General features: G+C 42.0%; 1 long non-coding RNA gene across 1 annotated transcript; it reads right to left on the bottom strand.

The window, feature by feature from the left end:
- Positions 1-312: 312 nt before the first annotated feature.
- On the bottom strand, positions 313-5366 carry LOC113974403. Its single transcript, XR_003536542.1, has 3 exons — positions 4904-5366; positions 2855-2962; positions 313-1930 (listed from the first exon to the last, which is right to left on the bottom strand). It is a non-coding gene; the product is annotated as an uncharacterized LOC113974403 (long non-coding RNA).
- Between the last annotated feature and the right edge of the window lie 2068 nt (positions 5367-7434).

Raw genomic sequence — 7434 nt, 5'->3', positions numbered from 1 at the left:
TATTTGAGCATCATGTTATTAATTCACCATAAGCTTTAGATGTTTTTCTGCTGAACTGCTCCCCATTTTGCTTTTGTGCATTTCTTTTGTCCTTCCTAAGTGTAGAGCATTTTACAGTTACCTTTATTGAATTTAACTTTGTTGAGTTTACATACTGTCCAACCTGTCGAGATCATTTTGAATTCTCACCTTGTCCTCTGAAATGTTTGCAGAAGCTCTAAAGTGCGTGTCACAAGCAGATTTTATAACTACCCTCGAATCTTATTAATCAAACTGATAATAGTAAATATATTTTTAATTAAGTTTAGAACACCACTCCCCAAAGGATTCCGCTTAAAATATTTCCATTATTTGACAGAGGAACATTTCTCAGCAGTTTTTATATATATATATATATATAAGTTATATATACATTCTTTCTGCAATTTCCATTGAGGACATATACCAGTCCTTTAGCATTTGCCTCTTAATGCAGCAGTGCTTCAGAGCTTGGCAAGGCTTAGTCCTGGGGTGGTTTTGTATTGCTTCCATCTGTGAACCAAAGGTACATCATTACCTTTATCAGGGCTTTTTTTTTCACATGCTTGTTGTACTATCAGTAGTAATTTGAAGACCCTCCACCTCAGCAAAATTTCTGCATTGCCTGGGAACTCTTGGGGCACACAGCAGAAATACTAGTCACTGGAATTAGTAAATCTTTTCTTCACTGTTTATGCTATTCTTGGTTCATGCAATGGTATGGTTCCTATTATAGGTGTGCTACTTTTCAACTGAACAATCAGACATTTCACTGGAATAGCCAAATACATCATTTCCTGTTTCATATATGAAAAATGTCCTTGCAGTTCAGGAGTAGAGTAGGTGTAATGTGTATGTGTGGGCAGTTTATTCCATGGCACCCTCCTGCTTGTGCTCCCCGAAAGCCAACTCCCCACAGCAGCCCTTTGAGTCCTGATTTTCCCATTGCCTGCTTCTTCAACCCTAATATCATGTTCCTTCTGCCTCTTTTTTTAATTGCAGTTTACCTACGATGTGCACTATGTCAGCACACTCTTTCAAGTGTTTCTGAAGAGATGAGGATAATCCAAGGTGTTTGCACTGCAGATGAAATCACAAAGCTGGGTTGGTTCCTGTGGTTGCAGTTTCAAGTTTCCAAGCAGCAGGCTTGGACATTCCTTCTGTGTCAGTATTAGGAAACAAGCCAAGATGTTGGCTCTTACCTGTTGCTCTTCATATCAAAAGTGAGGAGGGTAATAATACATAAATGTTCAATGTAATGAATCACTGGGGCCCAACAGGGTTCAATACCCAGCTATACTAAACAGAAGCAGCATGCAAGGCCTAGCAAACTGAGGAAAACTGCAGATTTCAAATTCAAGGGATGGAACAAAATTCAAAACAAGGGAATTCTTGCGTCATTTCTAGCCTTCAACTTTTATGGATGAAGAGTTTCTTGTTGCAGCCCTACGTATTTAATCTCTAATCTAGAATAAATACTTTGCTGATAAATCCAATTTGTCTTTGACTAAAGCCCAATAAGCCTTTAGCCTGATGAGCAAGCTTCTCGCTACCTGTTCTCCAACATGCAAGAGCCCTTAGGTTCAGTTTCTTTCTCTGCTAGGTTTGAATATTGCTTTTCCATATCCTCAATTAAAGTGACAGATCTTTGTGGGGCAGATGACTTTTTCTGACTTGAGGACCACCTACCAGAACTCAGGTATAAAACAGAGCCACAGAATTTTGCATCACATTATTTGGAGACAAAAGGAGAATTTATAGAAAGAAGATCTCAAAGGTTTCTCATTTTCTGTTTTAATATTGCTTCTGGTTTCCAGGTTGGTTTCAGTACTTACTTGGCTTACTTGCTGAGTGATTTGAATTCTTCTCAGTCCCTCTGTCGGCAGGGCTTCGCTGCATCCCTTGGTCAGCACTGCAAGGGGATGAGACGTGAATGTCTTGCAAACTGCTGTGGCTCAAGAGCTGCCAACTGGCCAGCCTTCAACTCTGGAGTCCTTTTGGTCTGTCTGTCTGCTTCTCCTTTTTTCCTTTTTGAAGTTAAAAAGAAAGTTAAATCCCAGATTTCTACAGGGCAGAGGAGCATTTTCTGCACTGCTCTGGAGCCAAGGGATTAATTCTTTACGAATGCTTAGTCAGCCTGTCATAGAACTTTTCTGAGGCCTGAATTCCCGTGTCTGTGTGTTTTTTTCAGTAGCCCTCTTACCATCTGATCCCCCAAGCCAGTGCTGTCGCTCAGAACAAGGTCATCATTTCTCAGTCCTGTTCATTGTACATCAGCTCACTGAAAACTAATTTTTCCTTAGCACAGTGCAGTCTCTATTGATCCACAGCATGTTTTGGTCAGTGTCAATTTGGATAGAAAGGGATCTGTGTAGTATGTCAGTGTCCTTCTTTTGTTTCCCATCTTCAGTTAGATTCTCCAGCAGCAGGAAGCACAGATGCAGAGTCATGACTTGTATTACGTGTGTTGCAGCTGGTCTCCCATTGGAAAGGTTCTCTGTCTGTGAGTAGACCCATCTGATTCTTCAGTTTATTTTCCATACAGGCACACAGTTCTGACATCATCTGCTCCAGGCTGAAGCCTGAATTCTGAGATAATTGTTTAGCCTGATCATCATTTCTCCCCTCACTCCCTACTGCTTCTTTGACTGTGATAAAAACTGTTTCTTAAAAGCAGGACTGTTGTGGAATGTTGATTCTTCCTTCTCTGATGGAAGTGAAAGGGGGGCTCTTTTCTCTATAAATTGCCTGTTGCTCAACTTGCATTAGCAGTTAATTGTGGTTGATGTTAATCAGGTTTATACTTCAGCGGTTAATCTGTTGAATTTGCACTTACCTGGTTTGTATGTATAATTGAGACAAAAGCTCGTAAATTAGGTGAACAGTATCTGAGTCCATGGAAGAGCTTTGGTGTACCTCAAAATCCTTAGGACTTCACAATTTCCTTTAAGAAATTCAAGACATTTAAAAAGAGGGGTGGAGGAGGTTAGCAGCTGCAAAAACATTGTTCACAGGAAGATGGCAGGGGTATGAAAGGTAGGTCACTGCAAAATGCATTATGTTCTCCTCTCCCCTCCCCTCCCCCTCTAAAAAAAAATACTCACCCCAAAACAAACTAAAATTTGTGAGAATCTGAAAAAGTAGCTTGATGCGTATTAAGAAGTAGAGCTCCTTAGACAGTATGCAGATCATCAAATATTACGAGAATTCATGACCAACAAAATGACCTAAAAAAGATGCAGCAGTAATGGATTTTATGTGTGTGCTCTAACAGGAGTAATATCTTGCTTTATATAAAGTTTCTTTTAGATTCTACCAAACTTTACAACAACAATTAGTTCCATTAAATTATTCTATGAGGAACCAGAAGAGTTATTATTACTTTTACTTATTTTGTATGTGAATGATGGAGGTGATGAATGATGTAAGGAGTAAAGGGTGACTTGTAGAATTGGTAGATTGGTTTTGCTATCCCTGTTGCTTGCTCTAACTGACACTTCCTAGTGGTAAGAGCTCTTCTTTTTTTATGTGATTACATGTCTCCTTCCTGGCTTGTTCTTGGTACTCATGGAGTTTTATTTTTTTAGCTGTTGGAAACAGTTATTTACACAGACTCTTGAGCCTCTCTAAAAAATGTTTTAGATATTAGCACTGTTGGGTGGGGTTTAAAAAAAGCTCTGAACTCTACGAGTAAAGAATCTAAAATTGGTTCACCACTCTAGATTTCTCTTGTACCTTTTCTTCCCTTAAAGGCATTAACATGTCATTCCTGAAAGCCTGAGGTTCAGATAACTGCTGCATAAAAGCTGGGCATCATTCTCCTACTTCTGAAGTGCTTAGTTAATTATATTATGAATGAGGTTTTATTACACAATAAATGTATGTAAAATATGTTTACGTATGCAACTAAATATCTAAATCAATCATGTACACAGAAGGCCAAAATTGGTTATTTGTTCATAGTAATTGCATATTGCATTGGATTGCTTAGACCCTGGGTAATGTTGGTCATTCAAACATAGATTTAGTATAATCTAAGACTTTACTTTTCCCAAGGGAAGGTTCCACAGTATGTATTTCTACAGTGGATTCATTCTGCCCTGGGATCTGTGTTGGTGCTTCACCAGCAGAGTGGCCCCGATGTGCCACAGGAGCCCTTGCTGGGCTGTGTCCAGCCCTGCTGTGCCCTCATGGCCTGGGGGGCCTCTGCCCTGGCACCTCAACCAGGGCCTGGGGCTTGGCAACAGGGCACGTTTGTGTTGTAGCTCGGGCATTTTCACTCCTGTCTTGCTCTGCAAAAACTCAAGGGGAAGTTTTCACATCAACTCCAAGGATCGTTTTTTGGTTTCGTCAAACAGAGTTATAATTTCCTTTTTTTTATACATTATGCACTATGCAGTCAAAAATTTGACATTATAAAATCCAATTCCTTTCATGCTTTGAACTAATTACCGTGCCCTTTTCACTCTAAGTATGGCAATGTCATTAAATTCCTTCTCCAAGTACTCTGAAAGGCATAAAAAATTGCGGCCTAGCCGAGGGAGCTGTGAAATGACTGTGAAACGGCTCCGGGTTTAATCATCTGAGCTGTCCTTCCAGAGAACACGATTCAGGCTGCATCTGTATCTAGCTGGCAATTAAACAGCTTGAATCGCGACATGAATGCTAACACCTCTTCCTGCTGGGCGTTCTTAGGGCGAGGTAGCCGATAATAAATAAATAAATAAAGTACTGAAAGATGTTTGACAGGGAAGGTGAGGCCCAAGCTCGTCAGTCCCCTCAGGGCGGCGGCTCTCGTGAGGGCTCAGGGGCACCAGCACCCTGAGGGAACGAAACGGGCTGTGGGGACCCAGCACAGAGCCGTGTCCGTGTCCTCCACACTGACCTTCTGGGCTGTGGTGTCCCCTCAGCAGAGCCGTGTCCGTGTCCTCCACACTGACCTTCTGGGCTGTGGTGTCCCCTCAGCAGAGACGTGTCCCCTGCACCGACCAGGACAATTGTAGCAGCCCTGGCAGAGCTCCCAGGAGAGGCAGACAAAGGACGTGTCAGAGTCTTCATCGGCATGGTGAGAAGAGCTGTGTGAGGGGTGACGAGGTGGGTGTTGTGCTCAGCCCAAATGAGGAGCAGAGCTGTGGGAGGAACTCGAAAGGTTAAGGAGCACTGGGGAGTCTGAGAAAGAGAGAGACTGGAGGAACCATGCTCTGCCCTACCTGAGATAGGAACAGGCACCAGGAAAAACAGTAAGATCGAAGGAGTTGTGTGTCCTTACCCTGCCAGGCAGAAAACAGCAGCTTAAGGGAAATGAGTGAATGGAGTAACACTCCCTCCTTGCCCACCTCACCTGCCCAGATGCCTCAGTACAAGGGATTAGAGGATCTGAATGTACCGGGCCAGTCAATGCTCGATGGGGTGATGACCCACCTATGCCAGAGGTGTTGCCATGGGCAGAAAGACCATACCCTGTGTCACAACCACCTCCAGAAAGTGAAAAGATGGGTTACACTTGCAGGCAACTCCCTTGTGAGGGGAACAGAGGGTCCAAATGCCAGACCCTCCCAGGGGATGCTGCTGCTTCCCTTGGCCCAGGTTAGGGACATCACCAGGAAACTTCGTGACCTGGTAGCCCTTGGATTACTGCCTGTCCCTGCTCTTCCTTGTGGGTGGTGATGAAACCACAATGCACAGTCCAGAGGTGATCAAAAGAGGCTTCAGGGCCTTGGGACAGGTGAGGGAATCTGGAGCACAGGTTATGTTTTCCTTCCAGTTGCAGGCAGAAACCTTGGAAGAAATAGATGGGCCCAGTGTATTAATCCATGGCTCTGAGATGTGCTGACTACACTGCAGCACACTGGAAGTCTTACAGAGAGGAGCCAGGAGCTCCTGAGGTAACAGGACTCACCAGGGAAACAGATGACATCCCTCAGAGGAGTCAGGGGGTGTAATGTGAGGGTGACATGGACAACAGCCCAGCTGAAGGGCCAAGAAACAGCAGGAGCCAGAGCTACGGTGCTGCTGGAAAGCTACAACCTACTTGCCATTTCTGAAATTTGGTGGGATAAATCCTGTGGGAGTGTGGCTAATAAATAAGAAATATTTAAATGGATAGGTTTAACAGTGAAACAAAAACATGAATTCTTCAGAAAGTACTTTTTCTTGTCCTAGAAGACAATAAAAGTTAAGTTTGGACTACCACAATTTCACCTTTTAGCTTTTCATTGAGCTAATTAGACAGAAGCTGGATGCTATTCAGACTTGTGTTGCTCAGAGAAGTTTGTTTCAAAACCTTTGTGATACGATGTAAAATTCTTCTCTTAAAGAAATAGAAAGAAAATTGAAACAATAGCTCAGTTTTAGAAACCTGCCTGAATTTCAGAAAACTAGCAAACAACAAATCTGATACTCCTTTCTCTTTCTTCTGAACAGAAGGGGTTCTCCTCATTAACCTCAACACTGTCTAATTTTAGACGTTTGAGTTTCTTGTTGCCTACTGCTGGATATAAGATATTTATTCTGCACCCACATCAATTCCATGCTGGGATTAGAGTTCAAAGACTTGATTCAAAGTCCCTTTTGTGTGAATTGGAACAGATTTTGCATAAAACTGGCATGTAAGGTGCTGTTCATTAGAGACATACATTGGCATGACAGGAATAGTTTTATCCTCAGAGTAGGAAGTCAGGGACTGTGTTCTGCCAGTGACTTGTGAAAGAAAATAAGGCTTAGGTGAGTCTGGTTTATGGGTAGGGCACAGGTAGAGAAGGATTTATGCTGGAACCAAAAACAAATAAAAGGATGATTCTTTGTGAATGTAAGGGCACCTGTGCCTGTCACTACAATGGTTCCAAGCCATCTGTTTTAAACTTAGCCTGGTGTTTTGCAGACACTATTTTTGTTAATATCTAAAAGTTTATGCTTAATCTTCATTTATTTCATGTGATTAATTCTTCCTCATGATATTGGTAGTTCCTTTGCCAGGAAGGCATAAACCTTCCCAGGAGTGCCAATCTGTTCAGTGTTAGTTGTGCATGAAGGTCAAATGTCTGTTGTGCCCAGACCCCCATCTCATGTGAGTTTCTGGATAATTTGAATTACTGAGATTAAAAGAGACAAAACCTAATTTTGAGCTCTTATCTGCAGCCACTTCTTTTCTTTTCTGTCAGATGATTTTAAATTCTTAAAGGTGACATCTCAAAAGTAAACATGTGTTTATTTTTAGGGAGCTAGCTATGCTTCAGTGAATGAAGCTCGTAACAAGCTTAAGAGGAAATGGAACTTGATATAAATCACAATATATCATTTCATAAACACTGTCACAAAGGGGAGAACAAACATTATGAAGTTAACACAGTAGAAGACAATTCTGAGGAAAGAAGAACTGTAGTAGTCCATGTTTAGCAGATTATCGGTGTTCAAAGG

This window comes from Neopelma chrysocephalum, unplaced genomic scaffold (assembly GCF_003984885.1).
Source record: "Neopelma chrysocephalum unplaced genomic scaffold, ASM398488v2 Primary Assembly neopelma1_119, whole genome shotgun sequence".
In the NCBI taxonomy this organism is placed as follows: domain Eukaryota; kingdom Metazoa; phylum Chordata; class Aves; order Passeriformes; family Pipridae; genus Neopelma; species Neopelma chrysocephalum.
Note: the sequence above shows the minus strand (reverse complement) of the source record. Positions and strands in the feature narration are given on the sequence as shown.